The 27,703-nt window shown below is 42.0% G+C and overlaps 1 protein-coding gene across 2 annotated transcripts in view; it reads right to left on the reverse strand.

The window, feature by feature from the left end:
• The window catches only part of LOC126237170 (suppressor of hairless protein-like), a 209,080-nt gene that overhangs the window by 124,242 nt on the left and 57,135 nt on the right, over positions 1–27,703 (reverse strand). The window contains exon 1 of one of the 2 annotated variants that reach the window (XM_049947029.1): positions 15,919–16,139. The exons of the other annotated variant lie outside the window; for it this stretch is intronic. The gene's annotated coding sequence lies outside the window, so the exon portion shown is untranslated. Of the gene's footprint in view, positions 1–15,918; positions 16,140–27,703 lie in introns of those variants that run through there. 2 annotated transcript variants of the gene reach the window in all.

Genomic DNA, 27,703 nt, shown 5'->3' on the forward strand with positions numbered 1-27,703 from the left:
CCTTTCACGCCCCTTGACTCTCTGTAACTGCCATCTGGTTTCTATAAAAGTTGTAAGTAGCATCTCTCTCTCTATTTTACCCCCGTTACCTTCAGAATTTCGAAGAGAGTGTTCAGTCAACACTGTTGAAAGCTTTCTCTTTTTTTTGTCATCAGTCTTCTGGCAGATTTGATGCAGCCAGCCACGAATTCCTCTCTAAGTCTACAAATGCTATAACTTAGGTTTGCCTTTCCTTAACTTATCTTCTAAGATATGTCGTCGTTTAGTCAATTCAATATCTGGTTTCGATCGTTACGACCATTATCAGACTGATCTGTCTCCTCAAACTCAGCAAAATCAGTAAATAAAAATTATAGCAATGATTGGCAGCGTCACAAAACATAAAAGCACAATAAAACCATGTTTATAGCTTCACGACGGCCTTACATCACGGGCCTTGACTGTTCACCTCAGTTTTTATATTTTGTGACGATGGCTACAATTTTTATTTACTGATGAATCATATCAGTCTGGTGACGATCGTAACGATCTAAACCAGTTGCTGAACTGAATAAACAAATTTGCTTTCAATATTTTGAACAAGGCTGCACTACAGCAAAGGTTAGAGAACAGCAGCAATAAAGGACAGCCAACCAGTTACAAAAATGGTAGTTTTCAAATAACCAATAATTTGCTTTCACAGACTATTTCTGTTTCCATGAATTCTCTAACAAATCTATCTTAGTCTGAGGCCATCGTGAGCTTACGATTAGAGCCGCCTCACTGCCTAGTCATGTTACACCGGAAGGGAAAGTTACCGGTTGCGGAAAGCACATGCTCTCATGGGCAAATAGAGAAGTCGTGAACTGCAAGGGGGCCATCGCCAACTTGGTACACCAGTTTTTCATTAGCAGATTCAGAGGAAGGCCACTGCAACCGTTTCACCAGTTAAATGGCAGTTATTTTACAAATTGACGCTGTTCTGTCTACAGAAAACATTTGCATTAATTGAGTCTGGCCGCATAAAAGCGACAGTCAAATGTAAACGAGACAGATGAGAAAACAAGAAAAACTTTTTACTATTTCAAAAGTAATCACCTTAACTGTTAATAATTTTATCACACTGCGAGACAAGACAGTCGATGCCTTCATGGAAAAATATTTGAGATTGTTTATGGAACCATGATTGTGCCCAGGCGTGCACCTCTCCGTCCGAAGTAAATCGACGGCCACGAATGTATTTCTTCAGAGCTCCAAACATATGGAAATCTTTTGGAGAGACATCGGGACTGTATGGAGGATGTGTAACGGCTTCCCAGTGAAACCTCAGCGGCGTAGTTTAAACAATCTTGACAACTTGTGAGCGGGCCCATATGAAGGCAGCGACCGGCTTGTCTCTCAATGTGATATCTGTTTAAACACTTATGGCGATTACTTTTGAAATAATGAGAAGTTTACTCATCTTTTTCCCCACCTGTTTCATCTCCGTTTGGCGTACTTTCATATATCAGTCAAGAACCATTAAACATTACGCAAATCGGACGAGGCCTGTACATGTCCAATGGAAAATTGAGTGGTCTGATGTCCGCTCTGGAGAGTACTTCGAGATCGCGCAGAGGAACGCAAGAAGCGTTTAAAAGGGTATAGTTCCGCTGGAAGACCATATTTTCCTGACGTCGTAGAAACGACCACTGAATAAGCTGCACGATATTCTGATGCATACTGCATTCAGTTTCCACATTCCACTATGCAATTCAGCTCTATCATTAGAGACTAAGTAAGTTCGGATTTGGCAAGAATGGTACAGGAAACCTAAGTGGACCTTCAAGAAGTCCATCGTAGGTATGTGGCTTTGGTGATTAATGCAAGTCACGGAAAGGCTGAAACTGGATGATCGGACGAGGAACAGAGCTTGGCACGTGGGGAACACGAGTTCAGTGTCTTGAGTAAGACATCATCCCTCTTGAAAGCGAATCTAAGCCATTTTAGGGTAGGGGCAATTTAAAAACCTCAATTCACAAGTTTTGCGCAGGTTAGTTTTTTTAACACTACTGTGGTTTGATAGGCATTGTCCAGAAGTGTTGGGCCACCCCCCGACCTATGAATTAACCTATGCGGCCACTAACATGGAGGGGAACGGATGAAAGGGAGGGGCATCAGTTAGGAATCTACTACAACTCACGGCAAAACCTGACATTTTTCATATACAGAGAGATCACTGCTACAGCGAAGGGAATGACAAGCTCAGAAGCCAGTAATATCGGCCGCACCAAGAATTCTAAGCCCAACATTTAATTCTGTAACATTACACCCGGCCTGCTAACACAATAACTTTCTAAACACGTACTTCCGAATTATAGAAAATTTGGAAATTTGTGGTAAGGTTATATGGGACCAAACTGCTGACGTCATCGGTCCTTAGGCTTACACACTAATTAAACTAACTTACTCCAAGGACAACACACACACCCATGCCCGAGGGATGATTCGAACCTCAGACGGGAGGGGCCACGCGAACCGTGACAGGACGCCCTACATCGCGCGGCTACCCCGCGCCCGAATAACAGAGTATTTAGCCATTAGTATTCCAATAGTTCTTCCACATATACAAAAAAATGAAACAAAAAAATATACACAAAAACGTTTAACAAGATGGGGGATTAGAACCATTAAATAAAGTGAATTGGTCATGTATCAAACATCTCAATCCTTTATACTGATGGCTGTAATGGCATAAATGGTGACGTATAGTAGTTTCACAAGGAATACGAACAAAGGCGCTCCTTGAAATATACAGGAACAACCCCAAAGCCAACGATAAAATATCGTAGGTTGTTTAGGATATTTTATGAATAAAATGGTATAATGGATCCGTTGTTAACCGCTGGCTCGTTACACAGTAATAAAGCAATTATGATTAATTCGGTTAGTTATCCTAGTTTCCTTACTTTCTGCGAAAACAGTTTAACGACAATGAAAAAGCCTCTAACATATAATCAATAAAACGTACGCAATAAACCTCACATACAAAAGTACTGTGATACGGTTGCCGTCGCTATGGTGACAGCTGAGAACGGGGCCGTCGTGCCCGTCTTCCGTTGCATTCGGCGAGTCCTTACGCGAGGTGCAAACCAGCCAACTCATCAACACTAAACCCATCCGTATTGCTGTTTATCACTGGTAACGTACACCCAAGCCTGAAGGAAAATTATAGACAGAACCGAGTCGTACAGATGCGAACTTATCGAAGAAAAATACGAGTAAATGCATTACTGTTAAAGCAAATACCGTGAATTAATTAGCGTAAAAATCTAAAGAAATACACGGACACCCAAAAGTTCGCTAACATTTGAAAATGGAATACTTCACCGCATAACGTAGGCAGAGAGGTAACAGTAAATATTTCCAATTACATAAACTATTTTTCGAAAAACTGTATACCATAAAATAAAATGGAAGAAAATAGTGGATAAAATTTAACTCTGTCAAGCCAGGCCACTCTCAAGGCTCACAGGACAAATATTTACAAACATTTTGTGAATGCCCTCAATGTTGTGTGAGTAAACACACAAATCTTTTAGAGAAGGCTTAGTCCCATCAAAAGTAAATTTAGCAGGAGGCACCCACAGCTATGTAAATAGTGATTAAAATAACTAACAAAATTATAAATAACGAAAGACACAGGGAAGAGAGAAGTCCAAAAGACATCCAGAATGAAGATCATAGACACTTAGGGTTCAGTATTACAATTTGGCTACAATCAGTATATTAAGGTGAGCAAAATAGCACACTACAGTAACTATACAACCTAATGGGCATGAACCACTCTAAAAGTTAATGACATCAAGACACTTGGAAAAAAGTGTCATATTGTTTTTAACCTTTAGAGTGACTCATAATTTTATGGTATACAGTTTTTCCAAAAATAATTATAGCTTATAGTTTACGCTCATCAATGGTTTGCTCATTTGTAAATAATTATTACATCTTACTTTGCTACAATACTCAATTTAGATTCCACCTTGCCACCTTGTCACCCGCCTCTCCTGAGATCTTCCCCTCCTTTCTAACACATTAGTTGCATCTATCTCATCCACTTCCTTTCCGTACTGATTCCCTATCCGCCTCCCACTTTCCCTTAAGCCCCGTCCCTCCCACCCACCCTCTTGCATTGGTCCTTTACTGCTAACTGTACTGACTGCTCAGATGCAATTGTTTGTATAATTACTGTTTACTTTATGTCATTACTTCTGCATGTGATCCTACTATTGTATCTCTTTATGCACGACGGAGACTGGTACATTTTTAATTCGATAGTGTAAAAACGACTAGGCTTGTCGATATCTTTTAATGGCACATTTTTAAAATTTGTTTAGATTCGATGTGTGGTTTATGCTCACGTTTGGCATCTTCGCCACAACTGTGCTACGAAATGGCAACGCTCTGTAAGCTACAATGTAGCGTTGTAATTTCATGATAATGTATCGACATTTTCATGCCATATGGCAGGTAGATCTTACCCTCTCTGGATATGTAAGTTAGCTCTCCGTATTACATTGTATTTCGTGTGTAAATAAGCACACTTATAAAACCGTGTGTGTGTGTGTGTGTGTGTGTGTGTGTGTGTGTGTGTGTGTGTGTGTGTGTGTGTGTGTGTAATTTTTGGAAATTTGTGGTAAGTTCCTAGTTCCTATAGGACCAAACTGCTGAGGTCATCGCTCCCTAGGCTTACATGTACTTAATCTAACTTGCGCGAAGGACAACACACACACCCATGACCGAGGGAGGCCTCGAACTTCCGACGGGAGCAGCCGCGAGAACCATGGCAAGCCCCCTAGACCGCCTGGCTGTGTGTGCGCTCGATTATGTAATTGTTTCGTACACTGCTTATTTTTTTAAGGTTGGTTGGTTGATTTGGGGGAGGGGACCAAACAGCAAGGTCATCGGTTCCATCGGATTAGGGGAGGAAAACGGCCGTGCCCTTTCAAAGGGACCATCCTGGCATTTACCTGAAGCGATTTAGGAAAATGACGGAAGACCTAAATCAGGATGGCCGGACGCAGGTTCGAACCGTCGTCCTCCCGAATGCGAGTCCAGTGTAATAACCACCGCGAATTGTTACGGAAACAACCTTTCCCGAAACAAAAGATTTACGACCCGAAGACGGTGCCATCTCTCCTTTCCTAGTAGCTTCCAACTGGACTAGTATCATTCGTTACCGAACATTAGTTGTGGCCATACGCATTGTACGCACTTTGTTTACTGCAACTTTGGCGGACATTTTACTTGGCAAACACTTGTGTTTACTGCTTGTGATATACTATCCGTTTATGCTTTGTACTCGTATTAAATGTAAACATGTATTTCGATATATACTCTAATTTTGACCTTTGTGCATGGGTTGCTTTGAGAATGAGTAGTCCAAGACTGGTCACCGATTAAATGAACATCCGTTTTACTTCCAACTCTGGCTCTTTTTGCATCAAAATTCCATTTATTATTATTATTATTTCTTTACTTTCTCAGACGTTAAGTCTGGTTAAAAATGGAAAGTGACGCGGACCTTGATCAAGCGTGACTTCCTTTTAACTGTACGGTATATGTTACATTGCATTTAGGAACTTTCGGATAATTGAACATGTATCAATAATTACAGATTTCTGTAGTTGTATGTATACGTTTGGATGTAGCTGTGTTCCGCTGATGTACTGGTGGATATTGTGTGGTATGACTCCTGTAGTTGATAGTATAATTGGTATAATGTCAACTTTATCCTGATGCCACATGTCCTTGACTTCCTCAGCCAGTTGGATGTATTTTTCAATTTTTTCTCCTGTATATTTGTTGTATTGGGTATGGATATTCCGATCAGTTGTGTTAATTTCTTCTTTTTATTGGTGAGTATGTGGTGTTGTTTTATCTGTTATACTGGTTCTGTTCCAGTATTATTATTATTATTATTATTATTAGAAGATATTATAAAACATCGAAAGAATGTTCAATATGAGTAAGCCACTTTCGTTGACGTACGTTCTTTGGAGTAAAGTTTTGGCGAGAATATTCGTATCAAGTGTAGCATCTTCCAGTATTGAGTTGTACTACGGACCTCGTGTCGTTTGCATGTGATTATCTCAGAAAATTAAGCAGAATGTGAAAAACTGAAAGAAATAGTCTGTGACGTTTAATTTATTGATGTACATAGAACTATACGGAAGCCTGGAATAGTTTTTCCAAACAGGCTCGTTCATTAGAATAACTATGACAACAACGAAAGCGAGTGCTAATGGACAACTGACAGAAGATAAAAGATTACGTTTAAGAAATTGAACTTAAATTCATAGTCAGTCTTAACTTTTTTCTCTTATTTATTCTCAAGGTACCACAAAAGATATTTTTGAGAATTGTGAACAAAAAAACCTTATTTCATTAAATATGAAGTAAGATAGACCTTATCCCAAAAAAACTTACGAAATATACAAGAACAAACTCCGGAAGTTTTATCAGTGCAGCTGCGGTTCAACCTTCATGTAATGTCTTGTCTGACGTGAAAGTCACATAAAATAAGAGACAAAACAAAAAAATCCCTGTGGAGGATTGGATCTCCAACCGAATGATACCGAAATTCGTATCCACCGAAGATAAGATATTTTGAAGATTCCACTCAATTATTCCAACCGCATACTGAGATGTTAAGTTTTTAGTACCATGTGGCGCGGTGCGACACAGTTATAAAATTTGACATGGGAAAGAGAAGGAGCAGAATACTATGTCTCGGAAACTGCGACATGGTCGCTGACTAAAAAAAAAGAGTCATTCAGGAAGCGTAGAACATGCAACTGACTACTGCAGTTTGTTATGAACAGTAGCGCCATTGACAAAACTCCACCGGCACTGTGGTCAAGTTTATGCCAGATTTTAAATATGTGCGACGATGCGAAGCCGATTTTGTGTATGTTTTGTGCGGATGCCACATGGAATTGTTATGATATGTTATAAAACAGATCTGAAGATGGTCATTACTGACCGTAACCGGTAGTCTAAGTACCAAACGTTCTGTGGTCACTGAAGGAAATAAAGTTATTCTATACTGACGCGTCGCCGGCCGAGTGCACGGTGTAGCTGCAGGGCCGTCTGTCAGCGGCCGGACCCCGTCCCGAGAAGTGTTCGCGTCTAATTCGCACGAAAATAGCGCAGCTGTGGGAGCGGCCAGATACGGACGAGGTCCGGTGGGAACGCGGTCGCGTCGCCGCCGCCGCCGCCGCCGCTGCAGCCCTCAAGGCTGCTTTTTCAGGACGCGGGGGACACGTGGTGAGGCGGCCGCTGCCGCACCGCCGCCTCACAACTCCAAACGGTGCAAACGGAAACGCACAAACACTGCGAGTACTACTTCTCCACTCTCACAAGGAGACGGCGCGACCGTGGGGTCGGGGATTTGTCCGCAATTTTGTGTGGTGAAAGAGGACCCCTAACACCTCACGCGGATAAAATATTAGGGCGCAATACTCGGAAAATCCCGAGAAAAATCGATCCAAAGTTTCTTAGGTGCCTTATGAGTGTAAAATGTTAGTCCACTGCTGAGCCGCCGTCTGGCCTACATGGTTAGCGCTCGGACCCTTACGTCAAAGGTCCCGGGTTCGATTCCTCCTCCGGCACTTTTTTTTCTCTTCTGTTGCTTGCAAAATTGCAGCGCATTGTTACACGAGAATCGTGAAATTAATTCCCGGGAAGATTGTACAAAAATTCATTCTATAATTCACCATCAATTATCGTGACCAATATTCCGAGACATGATTCAATATGCCTGGTTTGCCTCAAAATTGTCAGAAACTCGAAACATTTTCGTAAATGGTAATGGGGCATGTTTTTGTACAGATTTACTGCAAACGCCCTGTGATTGTAAAAAATCCGCTTTTATATGTTGCGCAAGATGTTGCAAAAATTATTGCTTTGTTTGCTTTTACGATAATTACCACCGCGGATCTTGTATATCATTATATGTATAAAAATTGACTGTTTTCTAATCGACTTTGTTATTCAGATTAAAAAGGCAATGTTTCTCCTCCTATACTTTACAATGAAAAACGGAAAACCCACCGCCATGAATTATGTTGTTGGACAAAAAGAAAATATTTTTTATTCAATAATGAAACTAATTTGATAAAGATAATGTAGGTTTGAGAAACTTTCTGAATAATTGGTGGAATAACCAAAGAAAATGAAATAAAAGAAAAAAAAAGTGCCAGAGGAGGAATCGAACACGAGACGTCTGGCATAAGAATCCGAGCCTTAAACACTAGAGGCCAGACGGCGGCTCGGCAATGTACTAACATTTTATACTCATAAGGCACCTAAAAAACTTTGGATCGATTTCTCCCGGGATTTTCCGGGTAGTGCGTCCTAATATTTTAACCACGTGAGGTGTTAGGGGTCCTCTTTCACCACACAAAATTGCGGACAAATTCCCGACCCCACGGTCGTGCCGTCTCCTTGTCAGTGTTTCACGCCAGCACAGAAGACCTCACGTTAATACCGTGTAACTTGATAACGGCCTTAATTCGGGGATGAAGTGAGTGTTCAAGTACTCCAAATCCTGCTGCAGCAACTCACTGACGATTAGATCCTGGACAGCTGACAAACTGCTGGCATATTACTTGCTACGTGACACTCGCTGTTCCAACTAGTCTCAGATAGAAAACATCTCCCACTGCATCCGGCCGACTGGTACAATAACCGTATAAAGATTATTTTTGTATATAACAGTGTTGGTGGCGAAAATATTGCTTTAACGACGCGTTTCGCCTTTGTAGGGTATCATCAGATTATCACGGATTGAGAGACATTCATAGAACTGTTATGCTGGGGAATAAGCGTACGTACAGATCGAGCTAACCGGGGCATGTTGCCTCTGATACAGTCATAACTGCAGGTGCAGTGGTGCAGCGATAGGACCACACTTACAGAATTGCAAACATCATTCTTCACTGATCTTGACTGTATCAGAAGCACATGCATAGTTCTACAAATGTCTCTCATTCCATAATAATTTGATGATGCCCTACAAAGGCAGTATTTTCGCAAAGTAGACTGTTTTATTTAAAAATAGTCTCTGATACGTTCAATCGAATTTACATCGAGTGATTTGGCTCAGCAGTTGAGGTGCGATAGGGTGTCTCGGTGTTAGTCAAACCGGGAACGTAAGCGTGCAATCCTGTGGAAACGGCTGTTGTCTTGAAAGGTGACAGTGTCCACAACATATACTCATCATGAAGATGCAGAAGAAAGGGCAACTTGGTCACAGAGAGTGCTGACATAGTCGTCCTGGTTCATGTTCAGCGGAACCTGAATGAATGGTCCCCATTAGCATGACACAACCACCTCCAGCCTTAACTACACCCTGCACACACGCCTCGCTGGTCTGTCAGTGCACTCTGCGCCCTACATCACTTGAAACGGGGCAAAAACGCTGCTCGTCGGACCACTTTTGACGTCCCGAGTCAGGCACTGTCTGGTTTCTGCATTGCTTCGTCCCCTGAAGACGTACAGCTACATGTGTCGGTATCACCAATGGCCTTTAGCCAGGTTGCAGTTCTCTTCGCAATGACGCTCGGAAACTCGTTTAGATGGATCTGCATTCACTGACAGCGGCAATTCCAGGCGGGTTTAAAACCGACTGTCTTTGATACGGCGTGACGCTCTTCTCCGGTTCCTGTCGATTTGCTTCTTTTTGTGACCAATGTTCGTAAGCCGTGTTACATGGCTGAGAACGGTACACCATTTCTTGTACGTAGTTTGACAAGCCTCAACAATGCGAACATTATCATTCACTGTGGTCATGACAGGTCGCAACACAATAGCTTCTTTCTGTCGTCGTGTTACAGCTCTATATCGACCAACCTTACTGCACTGATACATTTTAAACTATTGCAAAATACACACCACTTTAACCTACGTCAGCGGCAGAGGATCGTAGGACCGTCTTGCAACAGTTATACACCACCTACAACGCTCCAAATCAACTATTGTGTTCTTGTACGGGGGCGGGGGGAGGCGACTAATACCTTATTATGCTAATCTAGTTTCAATCTTTGTTTTTGCACCTAAGACAAAGGAGGAAATCTTCCTTATCCTGACCTCTGCAATGGGCCACAGTGACCAAAAAAACAATCTAGAAATCTACGTCCGCCGATTGTCGTGTCACGATTGAATACTTATGTTTATTTGAATTAATGTGTTGAGATTGTGAAACAATTTGTCCGCACTAGAGGACGTGACTAGCGTAGAGACAGTTACCACAACAACTCAGTGTCTTCCACAGGAAATCGCCAAGCTAGGTAGTGCAGCGATTAAGAAACTTTACTCACAATCGGCAGGACGGTTGTTCGGATCGTCATCCGGTAATACAGAGTTAGGTTCTCCGTGGTGTTCTCCATCCTTAAATCGAACATGAACGTCAAGATGGTTCCTCTGAAAGACACGGTCGATTTCCTTCCAGATTCGTACCCAGTACGACCATATGCTCTGCCCCTATGATCTCGTCTTCGACGGGACTTTAAACCAGAATATTCCTTCCTTCACAAGAAAGCGTGCACAGTCTGAGAAAGCACAGTTTTAAATGGTTCTTATTTGATCATCTCTATTGCCTTAGAGCGTAGTGAATAGTAACCAACAGGATTTACACGCTAAAATTACTACAGATACTGATTTTATGGTACAGACTCGGGAACACCAAGAGAATTATTTCTATGGAAACTTCCACGCTAGCAATCTGTATCACCTGTAGTCATCTTCGTTGTTTGTGAAACTTTGAAGATTTAGAAACTAACTGGATGTACCGCCGAAACAAGATTAAGTCTCCGATGGTTTCTGTATGTCAATGCTGTCTCATTCTTACCGATAATCTCGACGATGTTTGATACACGACGAACGAAGGATACAAAAGGTTAATACACTTGTGTACGTGTGTTATAAACAACTGTCTTCACTATCTGCACGAACTGCTGGAATATTCCTACCACGTTAACTATGTGTCATTAAAACATTGTCTATTGTTATGCAATTAAAAGCACACTACTTCTGGATGTTATAAAATGAAATGGTGCAAATGGAGAATGAAGTGTAATAGTCACATTCATGTAAAATTTTTTCCACGTTGCGCTGTCATTTGTGTTAACACAGTAAAACAATAACAGACAAGAATTTCGTTAAAATGTCGCCCTGGTTTCCACGGTTACAGAGAGATGAGGCTAAGATCTGGAAGTTAAAAGCTAATCATCTGGGGTCCACACGACTTCTGTGTTAAAATGGTAAGGGGGGGGGGGAGTTTAGAGTTTCAAGTGCTGTCGACATGGAGGTTTTTAGATACATTAAACACCTGATCCGAAATCACGCTGCATTCTGTAAGTGGTTAGGATTTCCCTGTTAAGAGTGGTGCAGCTTTCCTGTCAACTGCTTCCAGTTTAACAGCTGTTACGAGTATTATTGTTTGGCCTGTTGTCCAGTACTCACCTGTAGCGCTTTCCTTTCTTCTTTCAACCTACATAACTTTTTCTCTGATTGGATCTTTTGACAAATTTTCTTGATTACTTTTCGCTCTTCCCGGCCCAATTAACTCCTTCCCTCGATTTGAGTCTTTCCGTACAGTTTCTATATTCGTCTGTTAGTATCAGTATATCAAAAATGGTTCAAATGGCTCTGAGCACTATAGGACTTAACATCTGAGGTCATCAGTCCCCTAGAACTTAGAACTACTTAAACCTAACTAACCTAACGACATTACACACATCCATGCCCGAGCAGGATTCGAACCTGCGACCGTAGCGAGTATCAGTATATCGCTACTCTCACAGGACGACAGGAACCCCACAATGTGAGAAATATACGTAACCAGACGTTAATTGGACCAACAATCGTAAATACTGTTTTCTTTGCAACTATAATAAAATTAATAACAACGAGAAACCCTCCCGTGATTGCAGTGAAGAGAATCCCTAAAAATGCCTGGTTCGCCGTACGCCATCAATATTATCATTACGCTATTTGCATAAACCGTACTGGACAGCCCAGCAACAGCGTGCTGCGATTTCGGTGAGATAGTGAAATACAAACGGCCAGTCGAGGATCTCTAAGTCGGTACGAGCCGATACAAATTTAGCACACTAATCGTTGTACTATCTCACTTCAAAGGCAACGTCACATGAAAAATGTTCATGAATTGTAAACACAAATATAACTATAGGCGTACTTGGCTGAACGGTCATAGTTATTTAAAAAGGGACGAAGCAACCGAAGTGGGTATCGCGTTTGATTTCTGTTAGCAATTGATTAAAATGACCCACAGAAATCTGCGTATCGACATATACAGCACACTGGCCAGCTGAAATGCATGTTTCTAGCGGTTTTACATAGCGATGACGACGTTAGGAAAATATAGGTACACTTCATTACAAACTTCCAGATTAAAAGATGCGTCAGCAGCCTATTTGCTGTAGTGAGCACTGACCCATATGAAGAATTTCTTACCTGGATCGTATCCCTTTAGTGATGGGACGATTTATAAACAAAACATGCGGCACAACTAACACTTCATTTACATCAGCTACAGCTAGAAAAGAACAACATAATGACAATAATTATGAAATAACCTTTATTGCAGTCATACTCTCAACACACTTTGTGTAGCTATGAAGAGGTTAGACTAATTTCAATCGTATTCAGATGGCCACACTTCTCAACTCTCTCTGCCTGATCTGCTTCGTACATGACTGCAGTAAATAAAATTTCATAACATTTAATTCTACCAGCAGTTTTCAGACACAAATACTAGACACTTTAAAAGGTAAATGCATTTGTGGGGAGACAACGGAGACAGCGGACTCCCGTTGGGAATGTCCACTCCGCCGTCTCCCAGTTGCTCTCGCATGGCGTCCACATTGCCAGCCTCTAGGACAACGAGGCCAGACCCGGCACGTGCCATGCTTATAGGAAAAGCTCAACTCAGTGAACGTAAACTTAGGGGAGGGGGCAAAGAGAAGGGCTCTTACGCGAACCACGCATGAGCGACGGATCCCCACAATCTGTGGCCAGGCCATGTGATATGTCCGTAAATGGCACGCGTGTGTGAGTATCGCAGCGGTAGATCGCCGATCGCTCGCAGTTCCCAAGCAATATGATGTATAGCATACTACAAAGGTTACGCGTGGCAATATGGTTGTCTGTCTCGAGGCTCGTTTGTCTAGTACTCTAGTTATTGATAGTTACTTTAGAATAGATTTTTTTATTCAGGGAGCACGAACCACTCAGAAAAGTGAATCTGGAGGAGGCGGTGTTGCCGATTATTTTAACAAGGAATACAAATACAAAAACATCCATTCGCTTAGATTTTTGCAATAAGCAGCATTTTGAAGCTAGCGCACTAGAAGTAAAAATAATGGGGCGTTCGTGATAAGTCATAATATACTGGACCACCTCTGCCGTATTTTGAGATACTTATGAAACAATTAGACGCTTTACTGTTTTTAACTTTAACAGAATGAGGTAACATTAAGTGGACATTTCAATTTAAGCGTTTAAGTTGTGGACATTTCAATTTAAGCGTTTAAGACTTACCTACTGTACATTACCTTTCAAAAAAGAAAAATATACTTCTACAGCAATAATCTTTGAGACAGACTATGAACCCTCAGACTTCAAGAAAAGCGTGATAATTCCTATTCCAAAGACGGCACGAGATGACAGGTTTGAACATTACCGAAACGTAGTTGCAAAATACTGAGATGAATTATTTACATGAGACTGGAAAAAGTGGTAGAAGACGACCTCGGGGAAGGTTAGGCTAGATTCTGGAAAAATGTACGAACACAGGATGTGATGTGACCCTGCGATTTACCTTGTAAAGATAGACTGAAGAAAGGCGTTTGTATATTTAGGTAACGCTTCTGATAATGCTTACTGGAATAAACTCTATGAAGTTCTCTATGTAGCTTGAATAAAATACGCTGGGCGAAAAGTTATCTACAAATTTTAGAGATGTCAGAGAGCAGTTACATAAGTCAAGGGACATGAGAGAGAGGCAGTGGTCGAGAAGGTAGTGAGACAGGGTTGTAACTATCCCCGACATTATTCAATCTGTACACTGAGGAAGCAGTAAATGAAGCCAAGGAGAAATTTGGAAAGGCTATTTTAAGTGCCGGTAGAAAAAAATTTAAAAATTTGATGTTTGGCCACGACGTTGTGATTGTGTCAGAGACTACAAATTACTTTGAAGAGCAGTTGTAGCAATAGCCAGCGTCATGAGGTTATAACGTTAACATCAAGGACATAAAACATTGGTAATGGATTGTACTCCAATTAAATCACGTGATAATGAAGTAATTAGGTTAGGTAATGAGACACCAAAAATAGTAGATCAGTTTATTTACCTGAGCAGCAAAATAACTGACGATGACGGAGGTAAAGATGACATAACATGGTGACCGGCAATTGCAAGAAAAATGTTTCCAGAAGAGAGAAATTTGTTAACATCTAGTGTAAAGCTAAAATGGTAGGAAATCTTTTCTGAGAAATATTTGTCTGGAGTGTAGACTTGAGCAGTAGTGAAACTTGGATGATTAACAGTACTGACAAGAAGACAACAGAAGCTTTTGAAATGAGGCGCTATGGAAGAAGGCTGAAGATTAGAAGTGTTGACCGAATAACTAATCAGGGGGCACTGAATCAAACTGGGGAGAGAAGGAAGATATGGCACAGCTTCACTAATAGACAGACGGGTTGATTGGACACATCCACCCCGAGGCACCGAAGGATCATCTCTTTGGTAATGGAAGTTTGAGGGGAATAATTCTAGGAAGACACCAAAGCTTAATTATAATAAGCAGGTTCAAATGGATGCAGGCTGCTGTAGTTGTGCAGAGATGAAGTGATAGCTCAGGATTGACCAGCTGCACCAATTGTATTAGCACAACAATAACAACAAATACTTAAAATTCCCGTATCATTTCACGTAATTTAATTCCTTCACATATAATTTATAAAATGAGTCATGGAAACGACAAGTTTTGCTATTTTATAACATTTCTATCGATGCATTGAAACTGCAAAATCAGAAGGTAAATACTTGTAATTAAGCTATAAGACTGATAAGTGAGAAAAGAATTAAATATTTTGAAATGTAATTGCAAAATACAAACTGGAAAGATGCGACGTACAAGCTATAAGACTGATAAGTGAGAAAAGAATTAAATATTTTGAAATGTAATTGCAAAATACAAACTGGAAAGATGCGACGTACACAATACACTTGGTGTACATGAAGATGGAAATATTTCAGTAACACAGCTACTGTTCCCAAAACGTTTAACACATCTCAATGCACGCTTCTTATATTTTTCCCTGATAGATTTGAACATAAAAAAAGACGAAACTACACTGAATCTAATAGCGCAATTTCTATAGAAGAACTTAAAACCACAGTTGCGCTCGAAATACTGGTCGAAATTGCTAGGTAAATCGCTCGTGTGTTGCGGAATCGACGCGAGCGATTGACTGGCAACGATTTATCGCTCGTGTATGGGCCCTTTATAAAATATGCGAAGGTACTGAACAAAATTGGGGAGAAGAGAGATTAATGGCGTAACTTGATTAAAAGAAGGGGTCGGTTGATACGACACATTCTGGAACATCAAGGGATCCCTAGCTTAGTACTGGAGGCAAGCGTGGGGGTAAAAATTGTAGTGGGGGACCACGAGATGAATACAGTAAATATGTTCAAAAGAATGTAGGTAGCAGTAGCAATTCGGTGATGATGAGGCTTGCACAGCACAGAGTAGCGTTTAGAGCGGCATCAAACAAGTCTTCGGAATGACGACGACACCAAGATGATATTTAAAGATAGGACGCTGCCGCTCTGAGCGACACACTTGTGTTTACGCACAGCAGTCGTACCTGTTGCGCGGCTAATCCACGTCCGAAGCTTGCCTAATGCGCTGCGCTCTTCATTCCGGGCCTCTTGTCCACGGCGAGGGCGCTGCGGCTCGACTGTGCCAGTGGGCAGGTAGCGGGCGACCGCTAAGGAGCCAAGCCTCCCACAGCGAGCGGTAGCCACACTGCCGCTGCGGCCAAGCTCTCGCGGGCAGTACGGCGCTCGCCTCGGCCAGAGACCGAATGGCACATCGGACTCAACGAGAACCCGCTCGCCTTACGTAAGTGCCATGCGCCTAGTAGTAACACAAACCGCGCTGCAAAAACGCCGCCGCTCGGTTTTACTGTGCCTCGCAGTACAGACGTCGGCCTACCCAGTCAGGCGCAATACACAGCTTCGTCTTCAGGAAGACTCTACGGACTGACCCTATTCGATTTCCTCATACTTACCAAGATTTCAGGGTCCCTGCCTGGACATTTCTGAAAGCAGTGCGACTCGCTTCCTTAAAAAAAAAAAAAAAAAAAAAAAAAAAAAAAAATTTACATTTCCAAGCGCTATTTAAATACAAGAAAGGACGAAGTCCTGCGTTGTGTGCATAGCGTCCTATTCATGTAATTGGTAGTTGGTCCGACTCTTCTTAAAAGCAACTTTATTTTTAAATTTGTCTGAATTCTATATTATGAAACTGAGATGGTAATTAATAAATACTAAATACTATTTTTTAAATTGTGACTCTGCGGCAAGATCCAGACAAGCGAGCAAAAAGCCTCGAGTTTGATCCTCTGCTGCTCCTATGATTTTAACCTCTCAATTATCATACTCTTTACCTCTGGTAATGTTTCTTAATATGAAAAATTAGGGTTATAGCATGGTTTGGAATGCAACCTTCGAGTTAACTTTTGTTTTAATTTGTTAAATCTTTTTTTAGCAGTTGCATGAAAACATGAGTATTCAAAAGAAATTAAAATGTATGTAGGCCTATGTATACATGTCCGAAAGAACAGACACCCCATATACGAGGGTTGGAACTTTAATAGTGGCAACTATTTATTTACAGCTCGTGCAAAATAGGTGTGTGTTTCAAAGTTTTACTGACCTTCAAACTAGTCACCAGCATTGTGTATAATCCGTTGCTAGCGATGTGGAAGTCGTAGGATACTCTTAGCAGTGCCTGTTGTGTTGACGGTTCGAGCGGCGCGGTCTATTGCCCGACGAATTTGTAGCAGTTCTGAAGCGAATGCCGTGAAGTGTTTCCTTCAGGTTAGAAATCGAGTTGAACTCATGAGGGCTTAAGTCAGGGGAGTGCAGTAGGTGGTATAGCACTTAGCAGCCCCATCAGTCAAACAAATCAGTAACAGCTTGCACTGTACGCGCTTGAGCATTGTCCTGCAAAATGATGGTCAGGTCCTGCAGAAGGTATCACTTCTGTCTATATCCTGTTCTTTTTGGAACACAACCTACGACCAGCTTCCACCTCCAAAATTACACAGATCCTTTCCTGCTTGCCTTGAGAAACTAGCGCCACTGGAAAAAGGATACTGCTAAGAAATGTTTTAGCCACAGCTTAGGGGACTGTGTTAGGTATTAATGAAGTTCTGATAATTTTCGCCTTACTGTTATCTACGACCAATTTGCCACCCAGAAACAAGCGTGAGATGATGACCCCAAGATTTTGGAGTTAAAAGTGAGCGTTTTTGGTGGTATTCCGAAGGATGGGATATCGTTTTGCACAGCAGGAGCCGTATGTCATGTTACATGGATGAAAAAGGCAACTGACGTATTCCGGATCTACTTCTTTTAACATCAGTTCAAACGCTCATGGGGAGTGGAACTATTTTGCTCGAATATACACTCCTGGAAATTGAAATAAGAACACCGTGAATTCATTGTCCCAGGAAGGGGAAACTTTATTGACACATTCCTGGGGTCAGATACATCACATGATCACACTGACAGAACCACAGGCACATAGACACAGGCAACAGAGCATGCACAATGTCGGCACTAGTACAGTGTATATCCACCTTTCGCAGCAATGCAGGCTGCTATTCTCCCATGGAGACGATCGTAGACATGCTGGATGTAGTCCTGTGGAACGGCTTGCCATGCCATTTCCACCTGGCGCCTCAGTTGGACCAGCGTTCGTGCTGGACGTGCAGACCGCGTGAGACGACGCTTCATCCAGTCCCAAACATGCTCAATGGGGGACAAATCCGGAGATCTTGCTGGCCAGGGTAGTTGACTTACACCTTCTAGAGCACGTTGGGTGGCACGGGATACATGCGGGCGTGCATTGTCCTGTTGCAACAGCAGGTTCCCTTGCCGGTCTAGGAATGGTAGAACGATGGGTTCGATGACGGTTTGGATGTACCGTGCACTATTCAGTGTCCCCTCGACGATCACCAGTGGTGTACGGCCAGTGTAGGAGATCGCTCCCCACACCATGATGCCGGGTGTTGGCCCTGTGTGCCTCGGTCGTATGCAGTCCTGAATGTGGCGCTCACCTGCACGGCGCCAAACACGCATACGACCATCATTGGCACCAAGGCAGAAGCGACTCTCATCGCTGAAGACGACACGTCTCCATTCGTCCCTCCATTCACGCCTGTCGCGACACCACTGGAGGCGGGCTGCACGATGTTGGGGCGTGAGCGGAAGACGGCCTAACGGTGTGCGGGACCGTAGCCCAGCTTCATGGAGACGGTTGCGAATGGTCCTCGCCGATACGCCAGGAGCAACAGTGTCCCTAATTTGCTGGGAAGTGGCGGTGCGGTCCCCTACGGCACTGCGTAGGATCCTACGGTCTTGGCGTGCATCCGTGCGTCGCTGCGGTCCGGTCCCAGGTCGACGGGCACGTGCACCTTCCGCCGACCACTGGCGACAACATCGATGTACTGTGGAGACCTCACGCCCCACGTGTTGAGCAATTCGGCAGTACGTCCACCCGGCCTCCCGCATGCCCACTATACGCCCTCGCTCAAAGTCCGTCAACTGCACATACGGTTCACGTCCACGCTGTCGCGGCATGCTACCAGTGTTAAAGACTGCGATGGAGCTCCGTATGCCACGGCAAACTGGCTGACACTGACGGCGGCGGTGCACAAATGCTGCGCAGCTAGCGCCATTCGACGGCCAACACCGCGGTTCCTGGTGTGTCCGCTGTGCCGTGCGTGTGATCATTGCTTGTACAGCCCTCTCGCAGTGTCCGGAGCAAGTATGGTGGGTCTGACACACCGGTGTCAATGTGTTCTTTTTTCCATTTCCAGGAGTGTATGTATGAGCAAACATGTCCGTCACCAGAAAAAATTATCACGACATCTTATCAAAGCGTCAACTGATAAAACAGCCAAAATAGTAACCTAGAAATCTGTATCGATGCTGGGAAAAGTTTTTTAGCCCTCTTTGGTATTGGAGTCCTGAAACTGTGCCTCTATCATTTGGTGGTGTTTTCAGGAGATTGGGCAAAATACGGCGCAGGTGATGCTGTAAGCAGAGAAAGGAGAGGAAGAAGAAAACAACAACGCCTGAAGACGTAAATTTTTCATCGAAGCGAGTTTTCACTACAAACATTGAGTTCTCGTCTTTTATAACTCCCGGTACTAAACCTTTTTTCAGAAGGACAGGGTTATTCGACAAAGACACTTTAAACATCGATGGATGATCCTGGTACGAAAAAAGGAATTAAAAATGCTCAAAAGGAAGTTGTGGACGACTTTGCACAGTGAAGTATTAAACTCAAAGACTAACTAAAAAACTAAAAGAACTATGAGTCTACAATGAAACCATTAAGGCGGATGAGTAGCTAAAACAATACTGCAACGTTCGAATATAGTATTACTAAGGTGCATCTTGACACAATATGTCGATTAAAATCCAGGCGTAGCGTTGCAATACGATATGGAGTCATGTTGGTACTAGGGGAAGTGAATGCTAGACTTCTTTTTATTGGGGCAATTTTGGGAAGGTGTAGCTCATCCATGGAGGAAATCGCTTATAGAACGCTAGTGCAACGCATTCTTGGGTACTGTACGAATTTTTGGGATCCCCACCAAGTCGGACTGAAGGCAGACATCGAAACAATGCAGAGGCATACTACTAGATTTGTTACCGGTAGGCTCGATCAGCACTGAAGTATTATGCAGATGCTACGTGAACTCAAATATGAATCCCTGGAGTGAAGACGACGCTCCAAGGAAATGACTAGTAGGTTGGTACAAGATACCCTCCGCCAAGGTGGTCTGCGGAGTATGTATGTAGATGCAGACGTTATGAAAATAAGCGGAACAAGAGGGCAAGAACATGTCTACTTGTGATTAAAAACACATAGTTTTACTGCCAAACTACGCAATTTGGTGTGGGCGGGGAAAGGAGACAGAATATCAGTGTAAAAACCTGCTGATCTGTGAGAGAAAATTCGGTTAAGAGCTCGGGTAAAATGGAAGCTGATGTTTGCCATTGACAGAAACTAGTATGTCTTCACTACCATGTAGTTACCAGGCAAGAACCAGTTACATCGCTTAAAACTAGGCGTACTGTGCCAAAACTGAGGTGACTGTTAGCAATCTCAGGAACGGCCGCTCGGCTTCTGGCCAGAGAAGCGACCATGCGTAGCGTAAGGTTATGGCGACTGAGGGCCTCTGGCTGATGTGCCAAGATCAACATGCCAGAGAATGGCTGGCTCAGTTGTTTGATGATTTAGTAATAGCTCTCATAACAAAACAAAGAAATTTTGTTGTCAACCAAAACTTTGATTCAAGCACGAATGTGCTTTTCTTGCAGCATTCAAGAGCTGCACGGGAAGACTAAAAACATTTGACAGTTGAACCTACCGGCGATCTTTATAAGCTTACTGTCACAACACAGCACAGTAAATACTCAACTTTTATTTCTGTGACGACTAGATTTTTGTGAACAAGGTGTTGAACTGAATTTCATTCTGTGTTAGAATCATGTTTGTTATAAATTAGCGCGACCAAAAAAATAATAAACATTAAAAACCGCCAAAAAACCAAACCCAAGGATAGCAAATTATGAACATTTAGCTACAATATTTACTTTCACAAGAATTTATTTTATTAAAACTGTCTTATCCTTTCTTGCAACATAAGGAACACAGTTAAGTAACATTTTAATTTTCAGAAAAATACTTTAACTTGATGGAGAATCGTAATGATTGTAAAGTTTAATTTAATTCTTTCTTAGAGCACGTAAAAATTTATAGATCTTCATTAATTTCTCGGCTCTTTTCTCTCCTAAATTATTTCTTAATTTTGACCAAACAAGCCCGTAGGTTGAGATTCTCTCAATGGATGCAGCATTGGCAGGGTAAGAAATGAGGCTTCGCACAAACGTAATAAATCCTGTTGTAAGTTTCCCTTTTTTGCTGTTTTCAGCTCCAGTACCTTCCACAACTGCGTTAGAACTGCATCAGGAAACGTAGTGTCAGTAAAATAATCCGAATCAGCAATCCTAAAAGAAAAAAAAAAAAAAAAAACTTGCAATCCACACTGGCTGCATTTCTACGAGCCAGTTTACTGCACTTTCTTCTTACCATGCAATTAATACTCTCTCTCTCTCTCTCAATCTTGGCTATAACATTAACAATAGCGTTTGTTCTTTTCTTTTTTTTGTTATGTTCTTACAGGGTTCCACATTAGAACTTCCTAGAAGTACGATATAGTCGATAACTTGTACAACATTTGTACTGTCTGCCTGAAGAAGTCAAGGACTCTACACATCTCTGAAAGTTGTCCGAGAAATGAATGGCATCGCTACGAATTATGACATTATACGAGACTGCAAATGTTGACATGGAATTCTTCAAAGTGCTCTGTAAAAATTTCTACATATTTACAACAAAGCAGTTGTGAGAGTGGGTTAATGTTTTGGATAAATTAAATAGTCAATACGAAAGAATCACAACAAAACCCAGTTACCAGAATGAGATTTTCACGCTGCAGCGGAGTGTGCGCTGATATGAAACTGTGAGTATCGGGCGTGAGTCGTGCTTCGGTAGCTCAGTTGGTAGAGCACTTGCCCGCGAAAGGCAAAGGTCCCGAGTTAGAGTCTCGGTCGAGCACACAGTTTTAATCTGCCAGGAAGTTTCAAAACCCAGTTAACCTATCGATTTCTTTTTTACAAAATACCCAGGTTTTTCCGAACCAGGACACATACTAAAAGAAAGTGGGAAATATTTTGATCAACAGAAGTAAACATGGCGAAATATCTGAAATGGGTTTGTTAAATTGATAAACCACTTTCCTGCAAATGGGGTGGCCCTGTGCTAATGTTACTTGATGAGGACAATGCACGGGGTCTATCTACAATATGACCATACTCTTCATGTTTACGTCTTTCGTGACAGGAAACAATAAAAACAAAACTTGAGTCCACTAAGAGAAAGTGAAACAATTTCTATTAACTTACACATGATCATGACTACAAATAAATTAGTAATTAGAAGTAGGTTTGGCACTGAATTTAAGTAACTGGCGAGACACACAAGAATAAAAACTACAGATTTCCAAGAATGCATACATTGAGTAGGAAATCTGCGAACATTAGCACGTTCCACATCGAGTAATATTGAAGTGTATTACATCGGTATTGAACAGGGCTGAGCGGTGCAAGCATAATTTTAGAAAATGCTTTAAAAGTGTGTCTGCATAACACGAGATTAACACGGAAGCTGTAGTAAAGACTGCGGAAATCACACTAAACATTAGGTTGGTGCATAAGGTCGAACAAAGCATGTTGGTATTCTGGTCGCAGTAGGTTTATTTATCTATTATCATTTCTTATTTTTAGTTCGCTGAAGCTTTTTGAGTTTACATATTATCATTTTTCATTTGTAGATAGTGAATGGCGGATGGACGCTAGAAAATTAAACGCCAAGTGGAGAAATCGGAACATTTCCGACATATTCTTCTGTTTCAGTTCAATATAGGGGTAATAGCACCGGCAGAAGAGCCAAAAACATTTGCGCCGTGTATGAGGATAACGGCATTCGACAGAGCAAGGCAAGAAAATGGTTTTCTCGTTTTAAGGGGGACAGTTTTGACATTAGTGAGTCTCCACGTCCAGGATGACGTTCGGGGTTTGCTAAAGCACGTTTAAACTCATTAATCCACAGTGAACCACATCAGCATACGCGAGAACTGGCAAACGTGGTGAACTGTAATCATTCCACCATCATGCGACATTTACATGCACTGGAGAATGTTCAAAAATCGGGTGTATGTATGGGTACCGCATGCTCTAAGCCAAAATAAAAAAAAATCTGCGTGTGGCCATATAAGCATCTCTGCTTGCGCGTCATCAGTTGATTCGTGAACAACACGGTCCTGTACCTTTACTGGTGACGCTAAACTGTGTATTTATTTTAACATAGGGAAAAGAAACGAATGGTTGAGACCGAACAAAGCAGTAATTCCCCGTGCATCTGATGGAACAGCGACGAATTGCTTCCCAAGGTGTAACCATCACAACTGACATTTATTGTCAATAATTGAGACATCTCGCAAACACAAACCCAGAATAACGACCAGGAAGACTGCTTGAAGTGATGCTACTTCATTACAACGCCCGCCCGCATTCTGCTAGACTGCTGTTTTTACAACATACAGGAGTTGGGTGGAGAAGTCATTCCGCACCCATCTTATTAACCTTATCTTGTGCCTTTATATTTTTCACGTTTTACACTGTCTTTCGAAGAACCTCCAAGGACACTCCCTTCCGGATGAAAATTAGCTCCGAATATGATTCGACGAGTTCTTCGCCTCAAAACCACGTGATTTCTACAGTCGCGGAGTCTAACAGTTACTCCAGCGTTGACAGACTGTTGTAATTAGTGAAGACGAATCTATTATTGCTGACTGAAGTCTGTTATGTGTATCTGCTGTGTTCATTAAACTTGTAGAAAAAACGCTACGTAGTTATGTACTAAGCTAATACTTCCTGCATTCCGAGAGACACTATTTTCGACGTTTGCGATCAGAACGTCTGCAAGCTCCCGCACTTCACGCTAGCATCACCCCAAAATATACAGAAATTAGGGCACTTAAGAGGCAAATAAGTAATGGTGTTTTCCGGTGATTAGTTATTCCTCACTCATCAAGAATCTCAGTTCCATCCAAGGTGTACCATGTCTAACAAACGCAGCTATACTGGTGGGTTGATTCTGAGGCAGCTCTACCCTTTGTCATGTCACTGTATTACCTTTGATGAATATGAGACTCATCACAAATTTGCTCTGAAGGATATAGTACGTTGTACATTAAGCTGTTCGCCATTATCAATAATAATGTAACAAATTCTCTGAACCACAGTTAACAAGATTACCTTTGTATGAAGCGGTTAATACAGATGTTAACATTGGTAACTTGCAAGCAATCTTTTACTGGTGCGCCACGAGATTATGAAGTACGAGGGCGCCTAAGCTCACGGCCGTCAAGTGGGAAAACCCGCTGCTTAGCGGAAGAAGCTCAAGAGTTTCGAAATTGCGCTTCCTTGTTACAAACGTATCTGTCGACCCTTATGACTTTGTGCGAGCAACGTAAGATTCTACCGTCTTATGTATTAGAGATAGATTAACCGAGTGGTGCACAAGTTTGTGATCAGTCTTATTAAACGAGGTCATGGGATTCGCATAATTTTCAAATAAAATACACGTAGTTAGTTTTGCTAAAAATATTTTTATTTATAATTCGTAGTTTCTCGTGGCAATTTCATTGCTCAATTTATGTTTACAGAATCATGTCGCTCTGATGTTGGCTATTTACGTTTAAGGATGATTCCAGCCGGTCCTGAAAACCCAGACTAGCATCAATCGACATCTGGCGTGGAATATGAAGTTTTTCCTGCTCGACTGTCATCTTCGGTTCTTCAAGTCAGTGTGTAACAGGGGCTTGAGACATCCCAACAAAAAAGAAGTCAAATAAGCTTAAATCAGGGAAACGAGGACAGCAGAGATCACCATTTCGGAGCTAATGTTACCTGGGAACTGATTCCGTAAGGCAGCTACTGAATCACGAACTGTATACGTAGTAGTTTCATCTTGCTGAAACCATACTCTTCTCAGTGTCCTACTGCGACGACGAAGGTCTGGGAAGGTGGTAGTTTGGAGCATCGTATTGTAGCTCTCGCAGCACGCCAGCGAACTGACCGTTTAGGGCTCTGTATCGCAGACACCAGTAACTCGCCCGTTGTATTTGGGCGTTTGTGCTGTGTTAACAGGAAGATGATGTTTAAGGTCCCGTCGATAGCTAGGCCATTAAGGACGGAGCACATACTCCAATTAAGAAGGGACTGGGAAGGAAATCGGCCGTGTCCTTTTCGAAGGAACCATCCCGGCATTTGCCTTAAGCTATTGAGGGAACTCACGAAAAGCTAAATGTGGATGGGCGGATGGCGATCTAAACTGTCGTCCTGTCAAATGCGTGTCCAGTGTGATAACCACTGCGCCACCTCGCTCGGCCTGTGTTGACAGTCCCAGGTGGTTTTTTTCTTAATTACGGAGCCAGTTGTGTTGACGTTTTCAACCCATCTTAAAATGTTGTTTCGGTCTGGAACAGATGGGTAGGTTTTGTTGCACCCTGGTGAAGTCAAGTTGTCGTCACTGCACAAGTTCACGCTGTATCGAAGACGTCACAAGTTGTGTATCGACTTTTGTGATCGTTCGAGACGATCAACTGCGGTAGCCATTTTTGCAGACGAATTCACTGCGATCTTGAACGTTATTGATGTTTTTATTTTCTTTGGCAGTGTGAACCTGCCTGCTTGTGGAAAAAAATGATCCCACAGTAATCTTCTAAATGGTAAAATTGGCTGTAATGGAAGCAAAGGAATCATAGGTCAGCCAGATAATAGCAGATTTACGGTCACAAAGGTAATGTGTGGGAAACTGATGAGAAAGTAAATTTTTTATTGCGAAAATTACCGGCAAGTAGAAGCGTGGTACAGTATTCGCGTTGAACTTGACGCAAGTAGTAAATTACCTTCAGAAATGATTCAGTTGTTAAAATTAAAGACTGAAATATCTAACACCAAAGCATAATTTGACAGAACCCCTCCATATTGTCAACCAATTACACATACCGGCACTCTTGAAGAACTGCATCAGTGTGTCTGAAGTTGTATTAGTTTATTACTACCAGTAAGGATTACTGAATCAGACACATTTCAGAGATTTTTCAGTCTCACCAAGGAGGAAGAGATGTGCCATTCTGACTTACTCGTCGTGAGACATCAGGGAAGTCATCAGTCACATCTAATGCTAAAATTCTCTTTTCGTTTCTGTGTATATGATAGGTACGTGACTTTTGCTGGAAACTGGTGACGAAAGAGCTTTTTTTCAGAAATACCAGTTTCAGGCGACTGAATTGAGCTGAAAAACTTTGAAAATCGTTCTTTATGCCAGTATAATGTGAAGTTATAGTAACATCACACATCTGCCACTTTCAACTCGTTTCAAAATTTTGCAACAGTACCTTCATTGCAGTTTCCAAATGTTGATGAATACTGAACTGAAGAATTCTGTAAATGTTGATTATCGAGTAAAATGGGAAGAAAATATCAAACTATCTGGAAAAATAATCTACGGCACGCTATGCCCTTCTGCGTCTAAGAGAAGCACGTTATTTTCCGTGTGTCAGGGCAGGCTACTATGCTTCTATAGACTGTCATTAGTCATGCCCCAAGCTTTTAGGATTGTGATGGGTAACTGGTATTTGAGAAAAAATGTCTTTGGTCACCTATCATGTACACAGAAAAGAAATGAAAAGTTAAATTAAGCATTAGATGTGACTAATGACATCTCTGATGTTTCGTGTCGAATAAGTCAGAGGGGCCCCTGTCTTTCTCCCTGGTGAGGTTGAAAAATCTCTGGAGCGTGTCTGAAGGTCAGAATCAGTAATCCTTAGCAGTAGTAATATACTACTAGGACAACTCCAGACACACTGATGCAGTTCTTCAATAATACCGGTATGTGCAATTTATTGACTATATGGAGGGTATTTGTCAAATTATGATTTGGTGTTACATATTTCAGTCTTAAATTTTAACAGTTGTATCGTTTCTCAAGGTACTTCCCTACTAGCGTTGAGTTTAACGCGGACACCGTACCATGTTGTTACCTGGCGGCAATTTTCGCAATAAAAAATTGAATTCTCAGTAGTTTCCTGCACAAGACCTTTGTGACCGTATGCCTACAATTCACTGATTGAGCCACGGTTCCTTTGTTTCCATTACAGCCAATTTTACCATTTAGATAGACTACTGTGGGGTCTTTTTTCTTCTTTTTTTTCAAACGTTTTGAGGTTCACACGTCCAAAGAAAATACAGACGACGTTTACTTCTAAAATTGCAGTGAAGATAACAATTGAGGATGTAATGAGCCGCTCCTTTAATTCGTCTACAAAAATCGCTTCCGCAGTTTAACATTTCGAACGGTCACAAAATTCATAATGACGTCAAGCGTGACTTTACCAGAGTGCAACAAGGCTCCGCCAAAAGACGTCTGCGGGCGGGAGTATTTAAGAAAAATCACCGGAGAGCGAACGTACGAGCTTCACGTTCGACGACATCGCGACAACTAAACTTCCAACTCTAATGGGCAAATCGAGGCCGGCCTCCGCTCTCCGAGGCCAATCGCTCGGCCGTACTACACGATACAAAAACATGCAGTTTCAGAGGCGGACCATGTATATCACGGAATGTTCGATCCAGTAATGAGCACTGTAAACTCCTAAATAAGTATTGCGCTATATAAGCTAATTACAACCGGCCTGGAAGAAAACATAATAGTTTAAT

This window comes from Schistocerca nitens, chromosome 2, assembly GCF_023898315.1.
Source record: "Schistocerca nitens isolate TAMUIC-IGC-003100 chromosome 2, iqSchNite1.1, whole genome shotgun sequence".
Taxonomy (NCBI): domain Eukaryota; kingdom Metazoa; phylum Arthropoda; class Insecta; order Orthoptera; family Acrididae; genus Schistocerca; species Schistocerca nitens.